The sequence below is a fragment of the Phyllobates terribilis genome, unplaced genomic scaffold (genome assembly GCF_046119375.1).
Source record: "Phyllobates terribilis strain yellow unplaced genomic scaffold, ASM4611937v1 Scaffold_3__8_contigs__length_932513732, whole genome shotgun sequence".
Classification (NCBI taxonomy): domain Eukaryota; kingdom Metazoa; phylum Chordata; class Amphibia; order Anura; family Dendrobatidae; genus Phyllobates; species Phyllobates terribilis.
Window position 1 is genome coordinate 538,828,845 of NW_027362763.1, and position 12,715 is coordinate 538,841,559.

A 12,715-nucleotide genomic window follows, 5' to 3' on the forward strand; every position below is an offset into this window, starting at 1 on the left:
TCAGGCGATCACAGGTCCAAGTCCCCAAAGGGGACTAACAAATACATTAAAAAGTATTTGTTTGATTGCTAATATCTCCGCAACAGTGAGACGAAATTAAAGAAAACAAAAAAACATTTTAGGCTATGTGCCCACGATGCAGAAATGCTCCGAATTTTTTCCTGAGCATTTCTGCATCTCCCAGGCAGAAAAAACGCATGCGGGTTGTACATGCGGATTGTACATGCGTTTTTCCTGCCAGGGACAAGCGGATGTGAAGCATTCTTCACATGCATTTCCGCATGCAATTTTAGCATCACTTGGAAAGTGCTTGACAACTTGGTCACACTATATAAATCCATGCAAATGGCATGGATTTATATACTGTGACTGTAATAAAATGGTCAAAAATAAAAAAGTAAATGTATACTTCTGATGGCCCCCGCTGTCTTGCTTCGGTCCGTCCTGGCTTGCCGGCAGCTCGCGGTACACTGAAGGACCTGCCGACATCAGCGTCGCGTGGCCCGTCGCATGACTAGATGACGTCAGCGCAGGTCCTCCAGTCCACCGCAACCTGCGGCAAGCGAAGACAAGGAGACCGGGGGCCATCAGAAGGTAAATATAATATTTATTTTTTATTTTATTCTTTTCTATACAGGTTCTATGGTTCTATGGTACCCGGGTCCAGAGGAGAGTCTCCTCTCCTTCAGACCTGGGTACCATCCGCACATTGAAACATTTGGATTCCGCATGTACACATGCAGTGATGCGTAATCCATGCGTTCCAATGCAAGTCAATGGAGGCGAACACGCAGCTCTTCCGCAAAATAATTGGTAGTGCTGCGTTTTTTTCCGCAATGTTAACCCGCAGCGGAAATTTTCGCAGCACGTGCATTTTCATTGGGGAACATGGCAGGCCTTCTGCCATGCGTTTTTTTACGCGTTTCTGCAACGTTTTTGCCACTGCGGAAACACTTAAAAAATGCATCGTGGGCACACAGCCTTATTCCACTTTGCTGCCACTATTACATCCTTTGTCCAACTCAACATGACAAATTTGGTGATAGGTCCTCTTTAAACCCTTTTTGACCTTGGATGTATATGTACGTCCAAGGATGCCTACCCCTGTTAGGTGTAGGCTTTGGCGATGATCTGATCAGCTGTCATGTGCCCCTAACAGCTGCGGGTGGAATCGTGATTAACCGGTGGCTGTTGACATGTTGAATGCTGACGTCTAACTCCGACAGTGGCATTTAACATGGCTGCGCCAGAAGCGCATCATAAGACCCTCCCATCTGCAGGCCCATTACATTATCACGGGTCGTCGATGGGTTGGCATGACAACTCGGGGTCTGCAGGAGACCCATTTGGTTGTCATAGACAATCTGCTAAGAGCGCAGCTCAACAGTCGGCGCTGATAGCAGATGAGCACTTTTGTTACACATAGCAGGGCTTCAGACGATCGCAGCTTCTATTCTCCCATGGAAACTATTAAAGCATGTGAAGAGTGAAAAATATTTTTTTAAAAAATGTTTAAAAAATCAAAAAATGATAAAAGTTCAAATCAAATCAAAGTTTCGCCCCATTCAAAATAAAACAATTAAAAAAAATACACCTATTTGGTTTCAGAATCGCCCGATCTATCAATACATAAAAATAATTAATCCGGTCGGTAAACGGTGTAGAGAGAAAAAAACACCAGAATTAAGTTTTTTTGGTCGCTGCAACATTGCAATAAAATGCAATAATGGGAGATCAAAACATCAGATCTACCCCAAAATGGTATCAATAAAAATGTCAGCTCGACACGCAAAAAATAAGCCCTCGCCGAGTCCCAGATCCCCAAAAATGGAGAAACTACGGGTCTTGGAAAATGGCGACATTTTTTTTACAAACTTTGGAATTTTTTTTCACCACTTAAATAAAAAAGAACTTATACATATTTGGTATCTGTGAACTCGTAATGACTTGGGGAATCATAATGGCAGTTCAGTTTTAGCATTTAGTGAACATGGTAAAAAAAAAAAAAAAACTATTGTGGAATTGCACTTTTTTTGCAATTTCACCGCACTTAGAATCTTTTCCCATTTTCCAGTAAAACCAATCATGTCGTTCAAAAGTACAAATTGTCCCATAAAAAAGAAGCCCTCACATGGCCATATTGACGGAAAAATAAAATCGTTATGGCTCTGGGAAGAAGAGGAGCAAACAACAAAAACGCAAAAAAACAAAAAAAAAACAAGGTGGTAAAGGGGTTAAGGTACCTCTACACACACTTCCAATCTTATCTGAAATACACATTTGGTCAATTTGCACTTCAAAAAATCATTAACACAGAGGTTCACTTACTTTTTCTCCCAATGTGATCTATACAACTGTTTGCATGGTATTAGTTTGGTTAGATTGTTTGCCTATGATTGAAAATTAGATAGCAATCCAATAATTTTATTAGTAATCAGTGCAAAAATAAATGTAATGCCAAGGGTTCATTTACTATTTCTTGCAATCATATGATCAATGAGAAAAGTTTATGAGTTACCATTACTGCATTTGCAACGATTACTAACAGTTCCGAATTTTGACAAATACTACTGATGCATTCACCTTCTCAGAAACACTATATCACAATCAGATGCACATTGAGTAGGCCATTTCTTGTAACTATTATTTCCACTTTCAGTTTGTGACAAAGTCAAAACCAGCAATGAATGCGGGTAAAAAAACACCAATTTTTTTATTTTTGCATTTTTACAGCTCTTGTCCATGGGCTATGCCTTTTATTGCAGAATCGGAATGACTAGATATAGGCCATAAACAAGAGTAGCACGGGTTCAGAAAAACCTTTCTCTAATTTTGGACAACCCCTTTAGCTCTCCTTTACTTTGCACATATGTCAAGCAATGTGGTGAAGTAAACCAGTAATAGTATTGCAGCAAACCCTAAATGGATTTTCTCGATGTGTAGGAAGTTTTCTACTGTTCATTAAAAATGTAATGAGCTCTAAACACTATATGTTGTATTTGCATTTGGTAAGTGCATACACATTATTCTGCTTTGATATCTACTCCAATTTGCCCAGACTAATCTCCTTTTAGGATGCCTCCCTGGATTTTGTTCGTATCTGAACTTCCCAATCATGAGTTCCAGACACACTGTCAGTATCCAGTTTTAGGTCATCACATTTATATTCCCAGTATGTGATTCCTTTGTTGTGCATTGTTATAAATGAATCCTTTTAATGTCAAGTGTGATATCATCAGAGATTTTCTTTTCAGGCAGAACACCTGGAAAGCTACACAAAGAAGCTATTTTCCATTTTTCTGCAGGATCACACCAATGTCCTAAGTAAACTTGAATAAACTATAGCTACGCCACCTTATATTAGATTCACATTACACTGGATGAATTTATAAATCCCATCAGTAGAAAAATGTTTAAAAATAAGTATATGAAAGAGCTTTAATATCCCATCATCACTTCCTCTGAATGCCCTCACTAACAGGTAAATGACACCAGAGTGATCCGGTGACCCTGACATTGAGATTGCCATTTGTCTTTATTGCCAATATATGGGAAGAGTTTGTATTTAAGGACATTTTACAAATGGTGACCATTACCAGAATTGTTCGTTCCATATAATTGAAAACAGACCAAGCAATCAAATGGCAAATATTAAAAAACTCTTGTCATTAATTGCTTCTTTTATGTATGACTAAAATCTATTATTTGTAAATGGTGATGTACAAATGATCAAATGATTGAGCGTTCATCCGTAACCCTCACAATAATTTCAACATGTAAAAGTTGTTAAACAAGCGCTAATTCACTTTACATATCGTTGTTTAACCCCTTTCCGGCCCAAGGCATACTAATACGTATCTGTGCCCTGGGCCTTATGGGCCAGATACTGTACGTATTAGTACGCCTTGGCAATTTCGCCCGCACACAAGCGGTGTGGGTGAGATCACCACCGGGTGTCAGCTGATTGTCACAGCTGACACCCGGTACTATGTGCAGGGAGCGGTCGCACCTCTCCCTGCGCATTAACCCCCGAAATGCTGCGATAAAAATCGATTGCAGCATTCCGGTGGCAAGAGGAGGTAAGCGCGATACTTATCTTCTCTGCTGGCGTCTCGCGGCATCTGAGTCCGATCCCGGATGTTGTCATGATGACCCGATGTCATCATGACAACATCTGGGTCACCAGGAGGCAGGAAGTTACTTTGGTCATGCGCAATGCAGGACCAAAGTAACTTTTCCCTGTGCAGCACTGACAGGCTGCATAGCACAGGGATAGTGCTGCATTCCTGTGCTATGCAGCCAATCAGGCTGCAAAAAGTGAAAATCCCATAGTGGGACAATGTGCAAAATTAATAAAAATGTCAGAAAGTGGAAAAAAAAATTACAAAAAATTGTAAAAATCTAAAAAAAAATTAAATAAAAAAATAATAAAAAAAATATAGATTGTACCCATAATTAAATAATCTTATGAAAAAAAATAAAATAAACCAATAAAAGTACACATATTTGGTATTGCCGCGTCCGTAACGACCAGACCTATAAAACTGTCCAACTAGTTAACCAATTTAGTGAACATATCATCATACCGCCAAACAAAATAGAATAAAACGCGACCAAAAATACGAATGTAAATAAAAATGGTACTGCTGAAAACGTCATCTTGTCCCGCAAAAAACAAGTCGCCATAAAGCTCCATCAGCCGAAAAATAAAAAAGTTATAGCTCTCAGAATAAAGCGATGCAAAAACAATTCTTTTTTTCTATAAAATAGTTTTTATTGTGTAAAAGCACCAAAACATGAAAAACAATATAAATGTGGTACCGCTGTAAACGTACTGACCCGAAGAATAAAGCTGCCTTATCAATTTTACCACACGCAGAACGAGATAAAAAAACACAAACAATTCCTGAATTGTTGGTTTTTGATTATTCTGCCTTCCAAAAATCGGAATAGAAAGCGATCAGAAAATGTCACGTGCCCGAAAATGGTACCAATAAAAACATCCCAGAAAAAACAAGCCATCACATGACTCTGTCGGCCGAAATATGGAAAAATTATAGCTCTCAAAATATGGTAATGGCCATGCAAAAACTAGTCAATCTCCCTGGCAGAAAAAACGCATGCGGATTTTACATGCGATTTTTCTGCCAGGGAGAAGTGTTTTTTTTTAGTTTCTGCATGCGTTTTTTCAAGCACTTTTCCAAGCGATTTTGAGCATCACTTGGAAAGTGTTTAACAAGTTGGTCACACAATATAAATCCACGCAACTTATGCTGCTTTAAATGCAGCATCAATAGTAAAAAAATTACTAAACGTATAAAAAAAAAAAAAATCATTATACTTACCTCTCCGGTGGCGTCCTCTGTCCTCGGCGTCCCGCGGTGTTCAGAAAGGATCTGCGGTGACGTCATTTAGTCAGCTGAAAGGTCACGCGACCGCTGATGTCAGCGGTCACGTAACCATCACATGACTAAATGACGTCACCGCAGGTCCTTTCAGAACACCGCGGGACGCCGAGGACAGAGGACGCCACCGAAGAGGAGACCAGGGGCCGCCGGAGAGGTAGTTATAATGTTTTTTTTTTATTTTTTACATTTTAATTCTTTTTTTTTTTACTAATGGTACCCGGGTCTGGAGGAGAGTCTCCTCTTCTCCAGACCCGAGTATCATCCACGCATTGAACCGCATAACATCCGCATGCATACATGTATACATGAGGATGTTATGCGGTTCAATGCAAGTCAATAGCGGCGATTTCGCCGTGATTACACACAATAAATGGTTGTGCTGCGGATTTTTCCGCAATGATAATCCGCAGGGGAAATTTCCGCAGCATGTGCACAGCACATGCGGATTATCATTGGTAAACATGGCAGACAACTTAACAAGCGTTTTTAATGCGTTTTCAAGGCAGAAATGCCGCTGCGGAAACACATAAGATCTGCGTCGTGGGCACACAGCTTAAGTGTGCATACAGAGATAGCTGTCAGTCACTGATACGACCGCTCACTGGACTGAAAGTCCCAGAAAGAGCAGAGATTTAAATTATGAAAACACAGGTTATACTGAATCTTATCTCGCAAAACTATATATCAAACTACTCAGCTACCCCTGCTCTATAACATGGTGCCTACAGATTGGATTGTATTTTCATGGTGACAGGCTCCTTTTAATGCAGGCCATACCGATACCAACATGATTAGGTAGCCTAATAAAATAGTAAGCAACATTTAAAGGAAACCTGTCATGTCTTATCTACTATGTAAACTGCCGCCATTGCATTGTTAGTGATGCAATGTGTATCACTAATACGCTTTTTTCATTAAAATTAGTGCAACTATAATGAGTATATAACATTTTATATACTGTGACAGAGTCACTGGTGTGATATACGAGGGGAGGTATGTGTCAATCAAGTTGCTCTCCTGTGTGAACTGAGATCTACTGAATTTTTGCCAGCATGTTATATGCTGCGGGTTAACTCTTTTAAAGGGTGTGGTTTTATGTGAATGACATAGAGGCAGGAGGGACATCGTTCACCATACCTCCCCTCAGGGTGTGGCTGAGCATGGTTTAAATGTTCAGCCCTGTTTTTTTTCTGTGTTGTTGGTGAGTCTTGAGAGACAAGTCTCCAGGCTTTGTAACTTCAGCTCAGAGTGGAGTTGAAGGTGCTGTAAACTGGTGCAGGGCAACCCGCACACATATGGACTGTGTTACCATTTGTCTTTTGTTTTATCTTCATGCCAACAAGGCTGATTTTATTTTTGCTGAAGTCTGCAGTGCTTTATGCTGACATAATAAACCTGCAGATGTAACTGTTCCTGTGTCTACTTCCGACTGCAGCCGAGTGAGTCGTCTTGCCACAGCTGGTGTCATCCTCACTTTCAGTCAGGGCTGGCGCTGCCCACATATATGAATTTTGCTGTGCGCTGAAGTTATGGGGCGCATGCGCAGTATGACACGGCCAGGCAGTAAACCTTGAAGCGCTGGGAGACGTGCATGTGCTGTGATGCACGGCTCCCCGCACGTGTGCAGTGAGGCTGTGTAGTTCCCAGCTTCACTGCGCATGCGCTATGATGAGTGCCTCCCCGCGTGTGCGCAATGAAGTTGTGTAGCTCCCAGCTTCACTGCGCATGCGCTGTGATGATTGGCTCCGGATGCACACAGTGAAGCTGAGAACTTCACTGCGCATGCGCCACATAACTTCAGCGCTCTAAGGGAGCAAAATTCAAATATGTGGGCGGTGCCAGCCCTGACTGAATGTGAGGTTCACACCCCTATGACTAAACGAGCAGGTAAGATTATAAGTATCTAAAATGTTTTATATATATATATATATATATGAAAAAAGTGGGTTAGTGATGCACATTGCATCACTAACAACGCAATGGGGGCAGTTTACAAAGTAGATAAGACATGACAGGTTCCCTTTAAGTTGCCTGTGTGAGAAATAACAAAGAGTTTTCTAACATGCTTAATGCTCGCAATGTGTTTGGCCAGTGGGCCAAACCAGGCAATTTTCTTGGTGAATTTGGCCAAAGATCTAAAGCAGTGTTTCCCAAACTCCAGTCCTCATGGCCCCCCACACCTCATGTTTTCAGGATTTCCTTAGTATTGCCCAGGTGATAGAATTATTATTAAGGCATCAGAAACTGCCACAGGTTCTCTCACCTGTGCAATAGTAAGGAGATCCTGAAAACACGATGCGTTGGGGTCCGTGAGGACAAGGTTTGGGAAACACTGATCTAAAGTGTTTGTAGGAAGCTTTTCATTCTTCCGACAACTGTCTTCAGAGGAATCAAGCGGGCTAGAATTCAACATGCTTAATCCTTTACAGCACCAAAAGTTAAGCACTGCCAAAGGTGTATAACAGCAGTTTATCACTTTTCCCTATTGAAATAAATACACACGCTCAGGCATGCATGTTTATACGGAAGGTGGACACATTATTGGACTGATAGTTGCTCTTTCAATAAATTTGTGATGAATGATCAGCTACAATACTGAATTAAATATGTTTTATCAGAATTATTGTTCACTTTCCCTTCTAGCAGCCATATTTTATCCTATAATTTAAAAATAATCAATATGAATAAATCCTTTCAGATGCAATTCCATTTGATTATATGAATAAGTAGGAAATAACATGTATTTTCTTTCCTGTGCAGGCTTATTTTCTAGAATATATTTTCCCTAACAACAATACCATTTTGGGTTTATCCCTTTCCGAAGTCGGTCTGAGAATATTTGCGTTTACTGAGATGAGTCTTTGATATGATTGTCAGTTCACCTGAAGGTTTGTGAAATTTGTTTAAGCAAATTCTCCCAGCAAAAATCAGTGCTGTAGGAAAATCTGTTCTGACAGTGTTTAGTTAAAGGATGTCTGTGTAGCGTGTGACTGTTGAAGCAGCCCGAGGGAACTTTGCAAAAAAGGTGTATGCAAATGATTTCCTAAAAAAGCCAACATGTCCAACAATTGGTGGTAATGTTTAGTTAGGAAAGCTGAATCCAGACTGGGGTAACAACAAGCTAGAACAGAGGAAAATTCCAGACATGACCAGTTCTATCAAGTCAGTGTCAACAAAAGTAAACTGCAATTGTCTTTGCTTCCTGACACCTTGGAAAGGGGTTTACACTTACAAACACATTCACACAGATAAAACACAAATGATATTCTTCTATCATACGCTGGCTGAATGCATTTATGTCATGACATTCTGTGGAATAAGAGGAATACAAGGAGGGCAAGCTGTAAGAATAATAGTTGTAAATGATAAGCAAAAACCTGGTAAAAAAATGCATGCATATAGCAAACAGCCATGAGCCTTGTATGAGTGACACACAATGCAAATGCAATTCCAGCCCGGGGGCAGAGATATCACATTCATCCTCAGTGGCACTGGAAAACAGGATTATGTCTCATGCACATGTGGTTTTAGGCAGAAAGAAGACATGCATGCACTGGAATTAGCTTAATAAGTACTTCCAATACACATGCACTCTTGGAGACCCTTTTGTCTTCTGGCATATTTGTCTTGGGTCTCGTTAATTTGCATTACCTTTTTTTGCAGTTGTTTCCATTGTTTTCTTTCAGTCAATGAGAGGAGAAGGAAAATACATTTTTTGTATGTTTTTTTGGAAACCATTGAATTTAGGCTTCTATATGCTCTAAATCATTTATAAGTCAGACAGTTCTGGTAGCAGCTTATCTAGCTGGAGAACTAAAGCAGGGCCGGCTCAAGGTTTTTCTGGGCCCCGGGCGAAAGAGTCTCAGTGGGCCCTTTTAACACATACATGATTCATGATGCACAGATACGGCGGAGAAATATATACTGTATATAGTACACAGGGCCCAGCCTGCCACCTCATCCTTCATATATGCAGACATGAGTACACACACGGTACGCAGACATGCGCACGCACACACGGTACGCAGACACATGCACGCACACACGGTACGCAGACATGCGCACACACACGGTACGCAGACATATGCACGCACACACGGTACGCAGACACACGCACGCACACACGGTACACAGATATGTACACATACAGACATACACACATTTTTACACAAATTCTTAAAAACATATATAAAACAGACAAATATATATACACAGTCATACACACTGACATTCACATACATGCACTCACACAGACCCATTACAAATATTTTTAATATGGGGATTGGGGAAGCCTCACTCACCTGTCCCCGGTCCAGTGTCCTGTCCAGCAGCTCCTCAGGTATGGGGCAGTGCAGGGCCCCCGGCGTGTCACAGACATCATGGCCCTGGACCATCAGAGGGGCCCACTTGCGGTCGAGTCCGGGCCGCTCCCCCCATCTGTGCAGGACCTCCGACGGTGTTTGATTGCCGGCACTCCCCCAGACATGGCCGCGCGCTTGGCGGCTGTGTCTGCTAGTAATGACGTGGCAGGGGCGACACACAAGCACAATTAAAGGTACAGTGCCGTCGACCCTGCCGTGTCATTACTAGCAGACACAGCTGCACAGCGCGCGGCCATGTCTGGGGGAGTGCCGGCAATCAAGCAGCGCCTGCGTCACTGAACAGGTGCTGAGGAAGCGGCCATGGCCCCGACAGTGAGTGGGCGGTGGGCCCCGACAGTGAGTGGGCGGTGGGCCCCGACAGTGAGTGGGCGGTGGGCCCCTCTCATTTTCCAGGGCCGCGGCACTTGCCCGGGTACGCCGGGTGCTGACGCTGGCCCTGAACTAAAGGATCGGGTGCTTGAATTGAGATCCTTCTTTCTCCTGACATCATCTTTAGGGGAAAGTTGAGAGACCCCATACACATCAAATGGTTGGCAGAATCTGTATTGTTCAATATGTTTGGTTAACTTAACGTGTATGGGGGCCTTTAGTATTGCATAATGTTCTAGAATCTTGCTTTAGTAGGGCACTTTGGAAGATTTCTTTTTTTTGAAACTGTATCTTCTTACTTTGAACAGTATGGAAGGAAGAAAAGATATCACAATGTACCAAATCACATTTCCAGCATTTTTCCACCCCACAGACCTCCTTAATTGGGAAGAGAGGAAACTAATTTCTTTAGCAAACACTATGGCCTTCAGCATGTAAAGGTGCCCATACACAAGTAGGTTGAACTGCATGTTTCCGAAGAACCGTCTAATAGCCTTATGTTTATACCGGTGTGCCGATTTTTCCCAAAAGGTCTATGTCGAGCTGCTGTGCAGGAAGAATATAACTTCATTTTTTCCCTGCAGCCAAACATCAGGTTACAGTGCAAAATTTGTTTAGAATGGCAGCAGATGAATACCATCTTTGACAGGCTCCCTTTAAGACACTGTTTTAAAGGGAATGTATTGCCAGAATCTGACATATTGTTTAAATTAGGATTTTGTGTTAGAAGCTTTTTTTATACATTTTTTGCAACAATTTTTGTATATAATGATTTTTACTTAAAATAAAATTAGTAATCTTGCAATTGTCACAGTGGCCACTGTGGCTATTTTAGACTCATGCTTCCTTTCCTTACAAGAACAGTTAAGGCTCTGTTCACATGTCTAGTAATCATCAGTTAACAAAAAACAAAAAAATTGTGCAGACACAACTTTTTTGTCCGTTTTTAAAAAACTTATTTCAACTGGATCAGTTTTTTTAACAATAAAGTCTATGGAAAACACATTTGTTAGATAGCCATCAGTTTTTCTTTCAATTGAAAAGGATCTGTTTTTTGGTTACGTCTTGCTTACAGTAGTTTCCTTATCATAAGAGGCAGGATTACAGTGACTGATAACACTTCTATAAACAGTTTATACCACAAAATCCACAAAACACATTAGATGAAGTCACAGTTTACCCTGCTCCCCCTTTCTTCACAATTTTCACAATGACCTTTCCACAGGCTCATTAGATGACAAAAGAAAGAGTCTACATCTTTTCATTACTGCTTATGTGGCGCCCCTGCGGGTCCAGTTGCCACAGAGGTACTGCATCTCAGCCAGAGGTGTGGTACCACACTCTCAGGTAAGGAGGGAGCACTACCCGGGACCCACACACCCACATCCAACACTACACCACTCCTGGGACTGGCCCCAGACTAGTGGAGTACTTTAAGGCTCAGCTAACAAACCGGAGGTTGCGGTATCTTCATGTGCCGTAGCCAAAATCCACACATAATCGCTGAAAAGGTGGCCATATAGGACCAAGGGGACAGACCGGACGTCGCCTGACAAGGCCCGCGGCCACTGGCTCGGGACACTGTGTGTGAGGTGCAGGGCAGGAGGGCGAGAGCCAGCGCAGAGAGAGAGACGACCTGGAGAGGTACACAGAAAGGGGTCCCGTTCAAGTGCACCCAAATTAACTGAGAGTTGGCTGGATCACTTCCCCGGAGGACACAGGACGATGTGGGTGATTATAATCTGGCCATGGTAACCTGGAGCAGCTTGACAACTGTGAGTAAATACTTGAACACAGCACCCCACTGTGTCCTTGCCTGGTTGCTGCATCACCTGCCTTGCACTACACCAGCAACATCTACTTCAACAATCCTATATACTGCCCTGGGGCTTAGCTCTGCCCGTGGAGACCATCACCATCAGCCCCAGTGGATCTGCACCGCAGCGGAGGCCCCCTATAGCTGCATACCACGGGTGGGGTCACAAACTTTATTCCCCAAATTGACTTTCCCTTTTTTTTATTTGACTGCCCTGGGCCACGGGCCGGGTCACTGCAACCTTGACTACTCCAATAGAACAGGACCGGCCCGGCTACCGAGTACCCCACGGCCCCAGGGGGCGCGTCAACTTTAGCGTCACGAACAGGATGTACCGACCCGTTAACCGGGTCCTGCATGCCATAAAGTCTGTGTACAACTGTATAAACCACATCCATTACTGTAGCACATTCGGAGTTAATGATATGTGGGGTGTCCCATCGTGGGTGGAGCCTCAGAAACTGCACCTAAATAGGCCCCTCCCACTTGCATAGACTGCACCAGAGTTGTCTGTCACTCAGGCTGAAAGGTGCCAGCCTTCTCCTTTGCATCAGGCTGAGGGGGGAGATTGTTGCCTCCCCCTGCAGAGGGCTGTGTGATCCCATTCATCCCATCCATGCAGCTGCTACAGCCCTGTGCTGTGTGATCCCATCTATCCATCTGCTGCAGCCCTGTGCTGTGTAATACATGCACCCATCCGACGATCCCAGCAACTGCAGCTCTGTGAATACAACACAAGT